The following is an 18,863-nucleotide window of genomic DNA, read 5'->3' on the forward strand; positions in this document are numbered from 1 at the left end:
GTCTCTATTTACAACTCCCGCAGGTGCCGTCACTGTGACCGCACGGCCGCTACGGTACTCGATGTCATTTTAACGAACGCGATCCAAATCAAATCTAGTCTCTTCCCGGATGATTCGGTACGTCGGCACGGCGACGGATCCGTATTGCGGTACACGCGCACACTCGGTCCAAGGTCTCCATTCCGGGGTATCCCGCTTAAATGTGAGCTCGCTCTCGTTCAAGGTGACACTTTCATATGGAGCGGAACGGAGGCCACCATTTGCGGATGCGCAGTGTGCGCTGACCATTGCATCCGGTGCCATTGGCATGCATTGCAGAGAAGCAAAGTTGAAATAGTCGAGTCATTTTAGGCCTGGCCCGCTTGATGAAGCCCTCTTTCAGCAACAAGACGACAAAACAATGTGTGTTGGTAGGAAGTGAGTGAGCGCCGTGTCGCCGGGGGAGTATTGCATGTCACCTATAATGCTAACATTCCTTAAGTAGGTCAAGTCGAGAAGAGGTTCCCAGCCTTTTCTATAAACCTGCTGATGTAACGTCAACCCACAGAACAGCAGCAGCTGCTGGCATCAAGGGGCCCGGACCCTATAACGTCCCCGCCCCCCCCCCCCCCCCCCCCCTCTTCGAATTCTCCTTTCCCACCCTTGTTCCTGGTTTCAATGTTATTCACCTTATGGTTAACCACTTGAATACATCATTTCCTCGCAGTACAGAAGTATCTGCACGATCACTCAATAAACCTTAATGTTTGACCTTTCAGTCCTGCCTTTCTACTTTGTATTGTGTTTGTTTACTGAAGCTCTCCACTATGTTTACATTTGGGTTCCACTTCAGTGGCCTACAGAGGAAGTTTCCACCCTTCCATGGAATTAATCATTGAGTCACTGGTGTACCTGGGAACTTCAATTTCTGACAGAGGAATTAATGCGCAGCGAGCAGCAGGACAAAAGGAAGTCACGCTCGACATTTACAGTATTACATTTCTCTTTAACTTGGTAGGTTATGCATGCTAACTCATAGTCTGTTCAGGTTTTTCTTAACTCATTCACTGCCAGGCATTTCCCCATCAGCATATTGCCAGCTGTTTTTTGACTAATCTGGGGGTCTGTAACCACAGAATATTGTGTTCTGGGACATTGGAAGCACAAAACCTACGAGGGAGAGACACAGAGAGAGAGCAGTTTCTCTCTTCTTTCACAAGAAAGAAGAAGCCATTCTTTTGTAATCAACATGGGTTTGGTTTTACCAAAAACACTATTTTCTTTGGACCCAAAAAGTGGAGAAAACAAGTGCTTTTTGCTTGATTTATTTCTTTTTTACACCTCAAACTAGAAAACAACAAAGACAAGACTGAGGAAGGGCTTTGGATACCAAAATAATCATTTATTTCCAAATATGCAACTAAGAAATGTACGGTGAATTTTATTATTCTTATTATTTTTTGGAATTGCCGTTCGCCATTCACCCCATGAACTGCGTCAACCTTTCTCACGCTTGCGGCACACACTTTGTGCTACGAGCACGACATACAGGTACGCTCTGTTCATACAATACATACACATACTCTGTTCGAGTGTCAGGTGCCTCAACTTGTCCAACTTCCAACGTTTCTCTCTCATTTCTCTCCCTCATAATCATCGCGACAGGCCAAGATTCACCCCCTAATCTTTAACTTCAACTCAAAAGCAGTGCTGATCTAAAATTCTTCCACGCCGACCCGTGGAAGATTTGCCTGGCACTGAATGGTTGGATTTCATTTCATGACTATAAATGCCCACAGCAGAGGATGAGTTAATAACTGAAAATTATATTTCACATTTTCCATTTTTGTTGGAAGAAAGCAGTGGACCACTCAGCTTACAAAGTTAGAGACCCCCAACAAAACCTGAGCTGAACCAGATTCTAAGTGGGCGGCCATCTGCCTTGACTGGTCAGGAAAAAAAGGAAATCGGGATGGGTGATGGTTATTTTGGAGAAAGATGAGCATAAAGCAGATTTTGGTTCAAGAATGTTGAAATTTAGCCGTGTGGTTGAGTTGATTCCCGCTATCATTACAGTTTCAAAATAATAATATGATGAAGGGGCACCATGTTCCACGACATCAAACAAAAAGCACACAATATGCTTTTACTAGTCCCGCATTGGGGATTTCATGAAATTGATTCCAGTCTTTTCAGGTGAAACGTCACATATTCAATGTACGGCGCTGTAGTACTGTATATTGTCTATAGACAGCCACTCAATTGAGCGCGGACCTCATCTAATGCTAAAACAAATGGAGTCATTGTGCGTTTGTCTATTTTCTCCTGCTTGTCCGTTCTCAGGGGCAGCCAGCTTGCCTGTCTGACGGTTACAGTGAGTGCATAGTGAATGAAAACAGAAACAGTAACACCTTTTACCAGACCCTCACCCAAATTTAATAGGTTCGTCCATTTCCCATGCGACAGCCCTAGTTCCATTTTTATTTATTACATTTTTTTTAAACTTTTGTTGCTGTCCTACTGTTTTACTATTTACTCAAAATGACTGCTGTGAAAATGGTCATTAAAAGTACAACGCTGGTGGGCTTTTTACATTGTACTACATTTTTTCTACCCCTCCCTGAGCCATCATCCTACCGTGGTGGAGGGGCTTTGTGTGTCCCAGTGATCCTAGGAGCTAAGTTGTCTGGGGCTTTATCCTCCCTGGCAGGGTCACCCATCATAAACAGGTCCTTGGTGAGGGACCAGACAAAGCACGGCTAAAAGATCCCCTATGGAGTCCTGCGGAGGATACTTCGGGAGTATGGGGTACTGAACCCCCTGATACGGGCTGTTCGGTCTGACTGGTGTCACAGTTTGGTCTGCATTGCCGTCAGTAAGTCAGATTCGTTTGCGGTGAAGGTTGGACTCCGCCGAGGCTGCCCTTTGTCAATCTCTGCTTTTTGCAGATGATGCGGTTCTGTTGGTTTCATCCAGCCGTGATCTCCAACTCTCACCGGAGCGCTTCGCAGCAGAGTGTGAAGCGGCCGGGATGAAAATCAACACCTCGATATATAGACGATATATGGTCCTCAGTCAGAAAACGGCGGAGTGCCCTCTCCGGGTCGGGAATGAGATCCTGCCCCAAGTGGAGGAGTTCAAGTATCTTTGGGTCTTGTTCACGAGTGAGGGAGGAATGGAATGGGAGATCGACAGATAGATCGGCGCAGCGTCTGCAGTGATGCGGACTTTGTATCGGTTTGTTGTGGTGAAGAAGGAGCTAAGCCGAAAGACGAAGGTCTCAAATTAACCGGTCGATCTACGTTCCTACCCTCACCTATGGTCACGAGCTCTGGGTTGTGACCGAAAGAACAAGATGCCGGATACAAGCGGCCGAAATGAGTTTCCTCCATAGGGTGTCCGGGCTCTCCCTTAGAGAGAGGGTGAGAAGCTCGGTCATCAGAGTAGAGCCGCTGCTCCTCCGCATTGAGGGGAGCCAGATGAGGTGGCATCTGATTAGGATTCCTGGAGGCCTCCTGGAGGTCAGTTGTTCTGGGCATGTCCCTCTGGGAGGAGACGCCGGGGATGACCCAGGACATGCTGGAGAGACTATGTCTCCCAGCTGTCCTGGGAACGTCTCGGGGTCCCCCCAGAAGAGCTGGACGAAGTGGCTGGGGAGAGGGAAGTCTGGGCTTCCCTGCTAAAGCTACTGCCCCCACGAACCGACCTCGGATAAGCGGAAGAAAATGGATGGATGGATGGATGGATGCATGGCTAGATGGATATATGTTTTCTGTTTTTTTACAAAATCCTACCAAATTCTTATTAGAACAGAATCCATGAGCTATTGTTTGAAGTTTGGACTAATTACTCACTGCTTAACAGTTTACCCAATTTCAAAACATGATTTATTAAAAACCCATAGGGGGATGAATTACCCGTCTGTCTGATGACTGAACGAAGGTTCAGTATTGTTCTGAGTGAATCTTTAAGACTAGATGTCTAGGTTTTCCTGCCAGCAGGCCTGATTAGTGAGGCTGAGCAGATGAGCCTGGTAACCAAAACAGAGGAGGAGACGTGGAAACACACAACAAATCATACGCACACACTCATCATTGTGTACAAGCATGACATCTTTTCACGTGTGTCAATGAGAGACAGTAAGTGTGAGCGGGAGTTCACTCAAAGTCAGTGACAAAAAAACCCCAAAAAAACAGTGGGTGATGGCTTAAGTGTGTGTTTTTGTGAGTGCACGAGTTCTTTTACTAACTGGACGGTAACTCGCTGAAAAGACACATCTGGATTGCGTCTGGGTATGTCTTCATTGTTATATTTTGCAACAATGAGACTCAGATGCACGAAACACATCTGATAAACAAACGTTATGACAGAGAACCAATTGGAAAGTGCACAGAGCTGACATTTTGCTCGAAATTAAAGCAAGCGGCCTGGGCATCCAAATGAGAATCTGTTGTCTTGCAGTGTGAGACCCACCCATTATGACATATTGCTTGCGTGTGTTCGCATGGGACGTGCCAGAAGCAGGCCTGCAAACTATTCCAAAGTTCTCATAACAGTGTTGAACCAACAACATAGTTTGATTTTATTATCATCATACAAAACTTATGGGGAACTGCATTCTCCATCTACACCTCATATTCTGGTGACTTTTCCTATTCATACATAGTTGTTGTTGGATAATTTGGATGTCTCCATAAGCACAGCAAAATGGGGGGGGGGGGGAACGACAAAAAAAACATTCAGCCTTGAGTAAGGGTGGTCATAATAAATCATTATTTTGGGTATTTAAGGATTGTGTCAACGATGTGGAATTTGGATCTAACGTTCATGTCAATGAGGCTATGTTGTGTATACGCAACTACTCCATGCAATGAAGGCTTAACAGATACAATACTCGCCAAGGGTGAAATAAATTAAGACCCATCAAGTTTGTTGCTTTGGCTCTTGCCATATAAATACACCACAAATGACTGCTAATGGAAAGATTTAGTAAGAGAAATATGCAGTAGATCTCCAATCTTATGTCAAGTCGTCAACGTATGTGGTTCCGCAAAGCTCACGTCATCACTGCAGCGCATTGTTTTACATTCAAATAAGCATGGTTTTTAATTTGACCTGTATCAATTTGATTCAAAAAGCAGAACTTTTATTGTTAATCATCAGATCTAAGGAGGCGGCACGGTGGCCGACTGGTTAGAGCGTCAGCCTCACAGTTCTGAGGACCCGGGTTCAATCCCCGGCCCCGCCTGTGTGGAGTTTGCATGTTCTCCCCGTGCCTGCGTGGGTTTTCTCCGGGCACTCCGGTTTCCTCCCACATCCCAAAAACATGCAGGAATTGGAGACTCTAAATTGTGCGAATGGTTGTCCGTGTCTGTATGTGCCCTGCGATTGGCTGGCAAGCAGTTCAGGGTGTACCCCGCCTCCTGCCCGACGATAGCCGGGATAGGCTCCGGCACTCCCGCGACCCTTGTGAGGAGAAGCGGCTCAGAAAGTGGATCAGATCTAAAGTGTGTCAGCCCTTGGCTTATAAGAAATCAGCTTTTGTGTTTACGATGTTGTCAGTTTTTACTCCGACATGAGCCAAACAAAACAGGCGGTGTCTTCTGTAGCAGAAATTTGACAGACAAGACCGGCAGCCAATGATGATAATATATTGCTTTTTCATGTCCGCATGGGCAGGTGGAAAGTACGTTCCTCAAGCTATAATAGTGAGTAAATACATCAACAGTACTACTTGTGACTTTAAATTGTCCATAATTGAGAATCTGAGCGTGAATGGGTTTGTCTCAAGTCAGCCGGGATAAGCTTATATAGGATAATCGGGAGAACAGAACAAGAGGTGCCCAATAAGTTCGCACACAAAGACACACTAACAAACACACTAAGGTTGACCCAAAGGGGAGGAAATTGAATTAGTAGGGTGTAATACAGATCCTTGTGTGTGTAATCAGAGCAGGCTTACAATATTGGGCCATTGTGAGGAGAATCCCAGGGAGCTAGCGACCGCTCGGGGAAGCTGCCCCTATCACTAGATATGATTACTGCTGGGGAGAATGTGTGTGTGTGTGTGTGTGTGTGTGTGTGTGTGTGGGTGGTGGCGAGACTTGCGTGGGAGTTGTGGCTGACGGGTTGTGCCGGGAATGTGTGTGCAAGTGAGTATGACAGCAATTTCATATAGGTTGTAAAAAAGTTCCATTAGCCTGTAGTTGTTGAGCTTTATTGACGCAATTATCGGAAAAATTAATTGGATCAAATAAAGAGTCTGTCCCAGCTTTGCAGTCATAACAACTTCCAAACCTCTGGGATATTCTATGAGATTTTGACGTGCGTATGTATGAATTCACCCAGAACAACATTTGTGATATCAGAGGAACACTTCCAATTATTCTTTTTTTTTTTTTTTTAACTTTTAACAGTTTTTGATATGTTTATTGGGGCACAGTCAAGCTGGGGAAAAACAAACAAACAAACAAAAATAAATCAACACTGAGAGGTTCCAATGGGGCCATTGCCACCCATGCTTGCATGCTGGGAAAACACAAATAGTCCAATCAAAGTGTGTCTGCACCAATCCGTATACGCAAACACACTGATTGTACTGTCTGCAAGTTATATTTTGCATAGTGCACGTCATTGTTTTTCACTGCTTGTTAATGATGTCTGTACTGGTATTTTGCGTCCTTCTGATACGGTGTTTCCTTCCATTGTGTGTGAGTTATTTATTTCCCCCCCCCCGTCTAATTTCTGCTCTCCTACCTTAACACACACACGCCAGTCAGACACACATGCCGGTCTTGGCTCGGCTCGACTCCTCCCTTTCTTTTGGCAGTTGAAAATCACAAGAAGTCAGTGATATGACCCAACATCTGTGTATGTATGTGTATGAGAGAGAGAGAGAGAGAGAGAGAGAGAGTCCACAAGTCCACTCTCAGGGGTTAATCTCATTCTCTCGTTCTCTCGCTCTACCTCAATTTCTCCCTCCCTCTATTTGCCTTTTGTTGCGGCCCCTCGCTTTTTCAACATTTGGACAGGGAGAACTGATGCTGTGCATGTGTGCGCGTAAATTGGGTTTCCCTTCTCGCCACTGTGGAGCCGCCCGGACTGAACTGTACCAGAATATGGACTGATGGGAGCTTCATGTTGAATGACCGCACCGCACACTGGTAAGGCAACTGGACAGTAGTTCATGTTGAGTGTGTTTAAGGTGTCGCCCATTTTAATGCAACAGGTCATTTCGTGCGAAATACTTTGTGGCTTCCACCTGGCAGAGCTCAATTGACATCTTTGCTTTGGGTGAAAGGCGTCTGTGTGCACGCTTGTCATCTTTCACCCATCTTCTGCCCCCTGTTCCCTGTCTCGCCTGTCGCCCTCCACCTCTTTCTCTCTCTCGCTCCCCAGTCAATGTTACTCAGGTTACCGGCTTCCTCCTGTTGTTTTGAGCCCTGTGGTTTCTCCACGGCGCTCTGAGGGCGCTCCCACGCTCTCCCGAAGAGAAAGAAAGGAAGGAAAAACAGTAACTATTTGGGAGCCTGAAAAGTAGTGGGAGAAAAATGCTCCGTTTCCTCCCGGGTTGCCGCATGCTCACGTTTCCCATTTAACGCTGCATGACTGGTTTATCACTTTTTTTTTTTTGGTTTGTTGTACACATTGCTCTTTTTTTCTGCTGCAGAGGCATTAGGCTGGCTGAGGTGGTGAGAAAATTGGAAACAGAGCCACCCACAGTGGAAGTGAGTCAGCTCGATATTTAGTGGTGTGTTTACTTTGGAAATGGCAGAAATTAGACGAGCAACGTGGGGGGAGGGGCGAAGGGGTTACAGGGGTCCTGAAAATTGTCAGAAGCAAAGAGGAAAACAGTGAATTTGCTCTAGTATTTTCTTATAAGCCATGCAAAATGTTTGGTGTTTTTTCTCGAGACGTGTTGTTTACAGTTGGGAATTTAAAAGTGTGCAAATATGTGTGCCATATTTGACAAGAAGCCAGCGGCTGTTTAAAAAGGGAGGGAGCGGATTGTGTCCATCTGGGACAATCCCAGCTCAAAGCTTCCCCACCCTGAGCCCAAAAATCTGTCCCCCCCTGCGCCTCGCTCTCTCCCTCCATCCAACCCATTGTCTCTTCACCAGGTGCAGCAGGACACATTTGGATTGGAACCTGCAAACCTTCCCGTTCCCCCCAAAATATCACTTCCTGAATCTCTCATTGCCTGCAGCTGTTGTCTGTTAGCCAGCAAGCAACATGAAAACGTTTTACAGTCACCAACAAACTGACTCAGTGTTTAGTTCACCCAAGTCCCTTTTCCGCTGCACAAAACTTCTCACGGATCTACTTGATGTTGATACGTTTCCATTTGCAACAGCGTGATCTACCGGGCCCTGCGTCGTACTCGAACCTGGACCAGTAGCGGGGCGAGCATTTGGCACGTGGGCCTTCGCTGGGGACGAACCCGACTTCATCAATCGGAGGACGGAAAAATGCTGACGTTATTGTGCGCCGGCTAGCTTTCGAATCTGATCGATTCAAGAAACCACGTCATTGCTAACATAGTTAAAGTCACATCGGCCAGCTCTAGTGATTCAGTAGGCCGTGGCAAATCGGAGTGACACGGCAATTTGCAGTGGCTGAAATCTGATTGGACAAAAAAAAAATCCAACCTCCACTGGAAGCATTGCAGCCAAGAAAAACACTACAAAATGAATGGAGTCAACTCTTGTGGGAAATAAATAAATACATTTCATAGAACAAATATCAGAATTTATATTGTGAACACCACTGACCTCTACAAAACAAACAACCAAACAAAAATAAACACGAATGTTGCTGGCTTACCCTGCGCCTCATCTTTGGACGTGCCATTATCATACTGTGCTGTGTCCACTTTGCTGTAGTGGTACAAGTTTCTTGCCGCCCAGTTGGGAGACTGTACAGTATCGTACAGTATCGAGCTTTAGTGACCCTTGTCGTTGTGTGTTGGCATGCTTTACTCCAACTGATGCATTCAATGCGGCATGGTTGCCCCCTGTACTGTTTTGAAGGAGAAAACTGACTGCCTCCCAAGGTACGAAGAGGCAAGGTCAGGACGTATTCCCCCCCCCCCCATTCAAATACTTTGCCATCGTTTCGAAGTGATTAGGGTTAGGGCATGCTATTTCCATGATGATTCCTAAATCTTTTGGTACTAATACGCTGCCCTACAGGCCCATAATGGCATATTCGCAAGTACCAAGCAAACATACGAGCGATATTGTTTGGATTACTGTTTCTTAATTGGTTTGTTAGTAACAAAAAAATGACATAACTGATCGGAACGTTGTGATTGGGTGACATATGTGGAAAATAATGAGTTTTTTTTTTTTTGCCATTGGAGTCACAATGGAACTGTCCCCCTGGTTCAGAATGTAAACGGTAGAAGCCCTTCTCTAATGTCTTCTTCATCAACAAAGGAATGGAGCACCTTTTGTAAGCGGTTGAATTTTGGCAGAGGTCTGCGCTCTAATGAGTGCAACTCTAATTTTCACATTGTCCCCTCGCCACAATGACCGCCCTTGGATTATCACTTAGCATCTTACCATCCATTCGTGGAGAGCCACGTGATCTCACGATTTGGCTTATTTTCCTTTATCTAGGCTGCTTGACTGACCTCCCTTCTCTCCTTCCTCCCTCCTTGCATGTTGGCTCTGTACCCAGTGATAAGAGGACAGCGACGGTAGCACTTCCTCTCGCCACAGGAAGCAGGAAGTGTAGATTTCAACCGCAGCCTATCTGAGCAAACTCTGCGCCGGGTCCGCTGGAATCGTTATCACTTTCACATATGTGCGGGCACCTAAATACCTACATCCACACGAACTGGGATACAGATGGGAATGCGTGTGTTCTGGGGATGTTTGTGTCACCTGTCCGCATACAAGAACTCCACTGTATCGCTTACTTTGCTAAGCTGCCGGATGGTAAGCCACCTGGGAACCGGAGAACCCCGTGTCACTTTGACCTGGAGGTTGGCCAGCAGGTCAGAGGATGATTGGCCAATTTATGTCCCTAATCACGGCAAACGTTTGGTTATCTCCCGCTATGACCACGCGGGTCAGGGTTGGCGCTGTTGAGCTTAAAAAAACACAAACAACCATTCATCACTTAATGAATTCCAGTAACACCCCAGGGTGGGAGCGCTGGGTGGGAGAGCGGGACAGAGGCTGACAAGATGACGATGTGAGGGAGACAAAGGGCGTCTGGGACTTTTCTTCTGTGCAGTTCTTTTTTTCTGGCTGTAGTTTTGGATATAGGGTGAGTAGGTATCTGGTCAAAAAGATTCTCAAAAAGATTGGTCAAAAAGATTTTACCACTTTCTGGTAAAATTCTACAAGTTGATGAGTAGGACTACATGTAAAAAAAATAAAAATAAAAATGTCTGTTTATAATGGTCATCGCTTTAAACAAGGGTTTCCCAAATGTAGAAACATCGGTAAATTTTTTGTTAGTCGCCGATAGTCAATCAAATGCTATCAGCTACTTCATTGATCATCAAGCAGACATACAGTTTCTTGGCAAAGGGTATTTTGATTTGTTATTGTAATCATGTGATCTATGGTGTTTATCATTATATTGTGTGCACTATGCTATGTTGATGTTATGATAATTACATATTTTAACAAATATAGGTCCTGGGTAGAAACCAAAGATCCAATTTGACTCTTGAGCTGACAAGGTTGAGGGGGGGAAATCATCCAGCATCATGAAATCCTTTCACGGAGACTCTTTTCATTTCAGCGAGCTCTCGATGTTTTCCCATTTTGAGCAGGAATGAAGAATTTCAACCTGAATTTTTTTGCATGTGTGGTCATAACTCACCTCTTTCTTGAACTGATGAATCCTGCAAAATGTCTTCTACGTCAACCAGAACAGTCCAGTTGCGACCGGTTTAATGCCCTGAGAATGAAATGGGAAAAAAATGAGAATATCCAAAGGCAATTCACCTTTTTATACCCAAAATTTAGCTTGTTCAATTGAGAATAACATTCAACCACGCAAACAAATCTTTCTGTTCACGAATGCAAGTCAATTACGATGACTATCTTTTTTTGTAAAAAAAAATCTAATTCACGGATGACAGTAATAATTACATTTTAGCATTAACAATATTATACTGGTGAATTAAACACTACAGAAAAAAAAAACAATTACCAAGGCAGTTTGATTAGGGTAGCTGTCACATACGCCTTCATTGGGTGGTGGTCTAACGAATGTGTTACGCATTGTACAGTATATCTCAGATTTGTTATGTGTATGCGGGGTGAGAAACTGCTTTTATCGGCGCCAAATCTTAGCAGAAACGTGCATTTGGTTGCTTTGGCTCCAGAGGAAATTCTGCATCTTTTTGTAGCCATTCAAAGTTGTGGGTTTGTTTATTTCACAATTGACAGCAAGTCTCTGAGTGCTGTTTTAACACGGTGTTATTTTTGTAGCCTTTGTATTTACACCCAGTTGTGTGGAAAAAAAAGGGAAATAATTAATGTTGGCGTAAGTTTTAGATTACATGTTGCTGCTCCTTTACGACAGGTGTTGGCCGCCTAAAACGATCAGCTTTTACATGTCGGTGCACGCGGTATATGTTTAGCCGCGTATAACAGGACATGAGGACATTATTTTCCAATAAAAATGGATGTACTGGAAATAAAAGTGCAACAATGTACTTTAGAATGTTATGCCACCATGCAATTCCTGAAAAAGACAGCTGAAAGTGACAGTTAAAGTGGTAACTTCCCCCCCCCCCCCCCCCCCCCATTTCTCCATTTATATTGACAAACTACACCAAATGATATGTACTTTTTTTTTTTTTCCCCCTCTCCCTCAACTATTTGGTAGTAGATGTATTAAGAATGCATACAGGCTTATCATGTATATACAGTAACTTAATCAAACTATAGTTACAAATTCAATGTTGTTATCAAAGTGCATGATTTTCTGGACTTAACAAGGGAGTGTGTCTCACAACTCAGCTATAATACTAGCTTTGTTTATGGTGAGCCGGAAAAGAAAAAAAATCAATAAAATTAAAAAAATAGTATTGAGGATCCAAGGAGAAGGAAGACTTGGACAAAGGCAAAGCGGAAAAACAAACTGAGGAGTAAAATAAACTAAACTAATGGAATGGGCGAAACCACAAAGGGTTATTGCTGAATCTCAAGAAAATGAAGAGATTTGTGGCGATTAGGAATCGTTAAAGATGTGAGCGTAAACTATGAGCGGGTCACGGGTCAAGAGGGGTGAGGAGGTCAGAGTGGGCCCAGCAGCTCTACTTAGAACAGGATATCCTGCGAGGAAAACCCATCTGTCTCCCTCTTACGCACTCTCGTTCTGCCTCTTAATGTCGCACAGAGGGCATGGCAGAGAGGTGAGGTGTAACCTTTCACTGCGAACACCAGAGAAAACACAAGCTGAGAAACGCCGCTTTCATCAATCATCAGTGACAGAGACCGATAGAAGCGACGTGCGCCCGGTGTCCCTTTTATGCGGCGGGCTGAGGTGGTCGTGCCATACTTCTATCGTGTCCCGCGCTGCGAATTGTTGCAGCAAATCACTTTAGCAGCCAAGATAAATTTCCTCGCTGAGACAACAAAGTAACCGTATCTTATCTTAGGCAGGCAGACAGTGTGTGCTCATTCTGTAACATCCCACTAGCGGTGGAAAAATACAATCATTCAATTGTGCGTTACAAATTATACAAAAAGGTGTCCATTACATTACATCAAATATGAGACATAATCCTGTTTGAATTAGTTTTCTGGTCATTACATAATTAGAATTACAAACTTTTGCTGCTTTAAATACAATTTAGAGTGGTGATTCAATTGTGAAATTAATGTGTACTTAAAAAAAATAGCCTGCCTGGTTTTTGCTCTCTGCAGGGGCTCACCATCAGCCCCTGGTTTAGTACCCCAACAGTCTAGAAGGGTGTGGCTGACACATACAATTTCTATACACTCACTCTTTTCATTGGCGTATGAGGCAGGTAGGACTGGGCCCGATGAATTCTGCCTAGCAACAAGTGGCAAGTGACGTGACACGGAAAAAGAATCTGAGCAATTCGGGCCGAACATTTCTGCCTGCTAGATATCAACATTTTATTACAGTTGTGAAGGTTTATAATGGATGACAATTTTTTTGACTGAACGATTGAAATTATATATATATATATATATATATATGATGATATCAGATGGTAAGCGAGACTCCTGTAATTCTCTGGGTAAGAAGCAAAAATATCTGTACCTGTGACACAAAAGCATCTCAGTTGTTCTCCCATCAGAGTAAAAATCTACGAAAAGAAAACAAAACAATTGATAACTAGCTTGTTCATTTTCTTTATAGTTATTCAAGGAACTAATTAAGACCCTCGGTTACTGTACATGGACCGTTTCCCAGACACATGATCATTTTGCAAGTGCAATCTCCTTGTGGAAAAAAAAAAAAAATCAAATCAAATCAAATCAAAATAAAAAAAAAACAAAACCTGGCAACCAATTCCGTAAACATGGTGGACATGCAGCGCACACAAAGCGCTATAAACGTCATCTTCGCTATCAATCAACGCTATATTTGGCAATATTATATATATTATATATATTTTTGGGGGGTCAAGGTGTTCATGTTTGTTAATATCATTTCATGAACCCTAGCTTTCATAAAAACACAAATACAAATACATATTCATAAATTCTTTTATCATTTATGATGTAATTTATACTGTAAACGTAGGAGATTTCATTTATTTTCTTCACTTTAACTGCTCATCTTCTATGAACCAAAATTTTAAAATAAACAATTGAATCGAATTGCTTTTTGCAGTGAGTCTGCCGTACATAATTCTCATGAGAACAGTACTCATTTCTGTCCTGACTCAATTTCATCATCCCCGTATTCTCCCCTTAAGTGGGTGATAGTTGCTGTTTGGGAACATTCTCAGTGTTTTTTTCCAGCTGATTGTTTACAGCAAAGCGGCGAGAGCGGTGAACTGGCGGTGAGAGATGGCTAACGAGAGTGTAGCGCTATATTTGGCCTGCATGGGTTTTCCCTACACACAAGGACAGGCAGACTTTTTAGACTTAGGGTTGCTTTCTGAGACTTTGTTCTTCTTTTGTATGCGTGCGCGTGTGTGTGTTTACTTGTGTGAGTGGTTAATATCCTTGGTGTAGTCTTCTGGTTGATCTGGTTTGTGGACATTTTGCCACAACTCTGGTTGTTGTGGATCGTTCGCCCGTCATTATGCACTTCTTTGCGTGTGCCGTCGCCGGGGTTGACCTCACTTACTCTCAGATTAAAGTGTTCCGTCCGAAAGAGGTTGTAACTCATTCTGACAATCTCATCCTCTTTTAGCTCTATGTGTCCCCTGCTTCCTCTTCTGTGGAATCTGCATGTTGTGTACCAGTGTGGGTTGTGTTCGGGTGTCCCACTTCCCACACACCAAAGGTAATGTAAAGCATTGCCAGTTGGTATGAATAGAAGTTGGTCTCTGTCTTTGTGTACTGAGGTTGGTGAATATTTGAAACACTTTATCTACCGTGGAACCTGTCTGGAACACGAGCTGCTCCCGGATGCTTGTCCTTTTCCGATTTGTTTTCCAAATTCACAGTTCTTCCGTTAACAACCATTATGGTGATTGGTACTTCCTTTGAAATATAAACCAGAAAGAAAGAAGCAAAATAGTTTATCCGTTGATACCCCTAAACTCTCGCAAAGTTAGGCATATGTTTCCTGAACATTATGGTAGAATTCCAAATTGTATGACCCGAGGTGCATTTGGTTTGAGCTGTTCCACTTTATTTCCTCAATATCTGTTTAAAGTTCACGAGAGATGACTAACACAAATATGGGTGGCATCTTTGTGTTCATCTGCTAATCATGTGCACTCATGTGACATCCTGCCATCTTCAGACTATCTGCTCAGTGTCTTTTCCGGAAAGTTTCTCAATGATCTCATGATCATGAAATGAAGAGTATGAGAAGGAAGTTTTCCATGAAGGGGGGGGGGGGGGGGGGGGGGGGGGCATGTTAAACACATTCACTGCCATTGACGACTTTAGAAGTCAAATATCCACGTTAACTGGGAAGGCTGGCAGTGAATGACTTCAGGTGTGGGGAGGTGATGAAGGAGTGTTTGTTGGGTATTGCAGGTGCATGTTTGTTTTCAGTGCCCCAATGAAGAAGCATGGAGAAAACTGTTGAGGATGGTCCAGGTTTTTCTGACCACACCCCCGTACTCTCTCTCTCTCTCTCTCTCTCAAGCATTACAAAAAGATACACAGATTTTCAGATATCTGATAGCCTTGTTATTTATTCTCTTCTCCATGAAAAAAAAATCTTCCTCACTCGGCACCTCCTCCTTCTCATCTTGGTTCCACCTTCCTCCTCTTTGTTTCTTGCATATCAACTTGCTTGGTCTCTCTCTCCCCCTCCATTCGGTCCACTACTTTTCTTCTCATGCAGCATTCTTTACATTCCTGTTGGCTTCTTAAGGGGAAGGACCCCGCTGGCAGGCCAAGGCCAAACATTATTCTAGTGCTCTCAACGTCTCTCTGCTCCACACACCCCCTCTCTTCATGTCTTTCTTCCAACCTACACCCCTACACTAATCATTACATATCAACACTTTGACTGCCTCTGTCTCCTCTTTACAACCTTTCCTATATTCTTCCTACACAACAGGCATTGTAATTTCATTTTGCAGAGTGAGGCTGCTTGTTCCAGTAAACTATGTTTCTTAAAAAACACAAAAAACACGACATGAAACCTGGATATTAAACTACTTATCCAAGGTTGTCGGCACTTGGTTTATTAAAACAAAGCAACAGCGATGGGTTGTTGCAGGAGGATCTGGGCCTTAGAATTGTCATCTAATTTGAAAAGTGCACATCTTTGTAATTTGCCCGCAGTTGTTCAAAGACTCTCTTATTCTATCAAATGGTTTGTTGGAACAGGTGGGAGGCGACCACTTCGTGAACGGCCGACCACATCCTGCCCCAAATCTGCTAATAGAATGACTATCGCTCTTTATCGGGGTCACTTATAATTTTAATTAAATGCAATACTAAAGAACAACTTTTAGACTTTACTTATTTTGTGGCTTTAGCCAGACTCTACCAAGTGAACTATTTACAGTCTGTACAATGTTTAGCTCACTGCGCCATATGGAGACTACACTTGTTTCAATTTGCCAATAGCATGTGGGTTAAACTTTTAATTAGGTGTTTCATCTATAAAGGAAATTAACAAAACCAATGTTGTTTGTGTAAAATATGAACTTACTTGCTGTGCGTATGTGTGCGTTTGTGCGTGTAAAGCCCTCTCTCCCCGTGGGCGGTTGCTTTCTGTGCTACTTTTCTGTCACCATGTGGTTTTCTTATTTTCAGCTAGAAACCGGATGTGATTCAGACTTCATGGCAGATTGTGTAATTGAATGGACTGAGCATGTACACATGTGCACGCACGTGCATTACCGAGCATGTTGCTCCACAAACCCACGCAGGAAGGAGGTGTTCTGAGAAAGGTGCTTGGGTTCCCCCTCTGCAGAGACTCCTGAAGCTGAGTGAGCGCACGGCGGGTCCCCTAGTGAGGTAGACAGACGCACACCACTTGGTTTCAATATTGCTCGGATAGGATACATCACTCGGGGACCTGGCCTACGCCTGAGTCGGAAAATAGGATGAAAAGCACGCAAATGGTTGCGCTTTATGGAAACAAAGAACAGGTCAAAGTGGGGGTGAAACACTGAAATGTGTGGGTGAAAAAGAATAAGAGAAGATGATGACGGTCCATTGAATTAAAAAAGAACATGTAATAAAGACAAATAAAATGTCTTTATATTTTAAAAAAGTGTTCACGCAATGGGGACCGGCTGCAAGTGCACACTTGACTGTCAATACGAAAACATGTTTGTGTAAGCTGCAAAGGGGAACCAACTTCATATTTTCTCTCACTTCAAGGTGTAGTGGCCTGGTGTCCCAATACTTTAGTCCAAACCATATGCGTTGCTCGTGTTGGTGAGGCCCCGACTGTGACAATACCCAATGTGTGCAAGCCACATTTCTAACGCAGAACATTTTCATCTTGAGACAATAATTCTAGCCACTTGAATGCACTTGGAAAGTTCCTGTTCATAAAGCTGGATAAGTCCAACCGCATTCATGGCTCAGTATAAGCGAAACAGCAAAAAACTATGTAAACATAACGGATGTGTTGCAACACTTCTCCCTGTTTCTACCAAGCAGTTCAGGATAGTTCAAGTACCGTTATACATTTGTTCTCCCGATTCCACTGTCAACTGTAGTGAATGGCTGTGAAAAGTACCACGATATACCACTTGGATTAGGATCTAGACACAATGCAGTCTGTTTATTGGTATTAACGCAAATGGGATAGGGAGAACGCAAAAGGGCGCCATTTTCTCAGACAAAGCGTGTCTTCTTCTTGTAATAAACAGCCAAGAAGAAAGACCACAGAATGTGTCCCATTGTTGTCATTTGTTTACTGTGTGGCCTTCCTTTTCTTATTGAATGTACTACCCGATTACATTGTGTCACGCTAATAGGATGTTATACTATTTACAAATGGAGCTGACACAGCCATCCTACATTTAAACCCTGTGGTGCAGGCAGTGGTTCTCAAACTTTTTTTTTTTTTTTTTGTAAAGAAAATTTATGTTACAGTGGTTGACTTCATCAACACACAATTTACACTACAATGTTCCATTTAGATTGGGACTGAAAACATTACAGGGCCCAATTTACAATAATATTACAGTGTATAATACATTCATATAGTTTATTATTGTGGTGATAGTTTGACTGGAACTGATTAATTCAAATTCTGCTATTTGCAGTAGTGGCTGCCAAGGCCTTCTTTGCTGGCCTAAACACTATCAGATGCAGTTGGCCTACATTTACACATAAATACTAATACTTGTTCCATGAATTTGTATTTGTTTATTCCCAACAGTCCATTCTCTTTATTCATCCATCCATTTTCTTCCGCTTATTTGAGGTCGGATCGCGGGGGCAGGGGGGTCGAATGCCTTCTCCGAGTCCACAAAACACATGTAGACTGGCTGGGCGAACTCCCATGCACCCTCGAGGACCCTGCCGAGGGTGAAGAGCTGGTCCCCCGCCTCCCCCGGAACATGAGCAAAGGTCTGTCAGAGTGGGAGTTGAAACTCCTTCTGACAGGGGATTCCGCCAGACGTTCCCAGCAGACCCTCGCAATACGTTTGGGCCTGCCACGTCGGACCGGCATGTTCCCCCACCATCGGAGCCAACTCACTACCAGGTGGTGATCAGTTGGCAGCTCCGCCCCTCTCTTCACCCGAGTGTCCAAGACATGCGGCCGCAAGTCCGTTGACACGACCACAAAGTGGATCATCGAACTGCGACCTTGGGTGTCCTGGTGCCAAGTGCATGTGTGGCCACCCTTATGTTTGTTGTTATGGACAATACGTGATGAGCACAGAAGTCCAATAACAGAACACCGTTCGGGTTCTGATCGGGGGGGGGGGGGGGGGGGGGGGCGTTCCTCCCAATCACGCCATTCCAGGTCTCACTGTCATTGCCCACGTGAGCCTTGAAGTCCCCCAGCAGAATGATGGAGTCCCCAGCGGGAGCACTCCACAGCATCCCCTCAAAGTACTCCAAAAAGGGTGGGTACTCTGAACTGCTGTTTGGTGCATTGGCACAAACAACAGTCAGGACCCGTCCCCACACCCGAAGGCGGAGGGAGGCTACCCTCTCGTCCACCGAGGTGAACCCCAACGTACAGGCGCCGAGCCGGGGGGCAATAAGTATACCCACACCTGCTCGGCGCCTCTCACCGTGGGCAACTCCAGAGTGGAAGAGAGTCCAACCCCT

General features: G+C 44.2%; 1 protein-coding gene across 3 annotated transcripts in view; it reads left to right on the forward strand.

The window, feature by feature from the left end:
* Positions 1-6,868: 6,868 nt before the first annotated feature.
* Positions 6,869-18,863, forward strand: part of hdac7a (histone deacetylase 7a) — a 60,248-nt gene continuing 48,253 nt past the window's right edge. For 2 of the 3 annotated variants that reach the window (XM_061672539.1, XM_061672556.1), the window contains exon 1: positions 6,869-7,142. The gene's annotated coding sequence lies outside the window, so the exon portion shown is untranslated. Of the gene's footprint in view, positions 7,143-10,164; positions 10,255-18,863 lie in introns of those variants that run through there. The other variant, XM_061672548.1, reaches the window with a different exon arrangement.

The sequence above is a fragment of the Phycodurus eques genome, chromosome 1, assembly GCF_024500275.1.
Source record: "Phycodurus eques isolate BA_2022a chromosome 1, UOR_Pequ_1.1, whole genome shotgun sequence".
Classification (NCBI taxonomy): domain Eukaryota; kingdom Metazoa; phylum Chordata; class Actinopteri; order Syngnathiformes; family Syngnathidae; genus Phycodurus; species Phycodurus eques.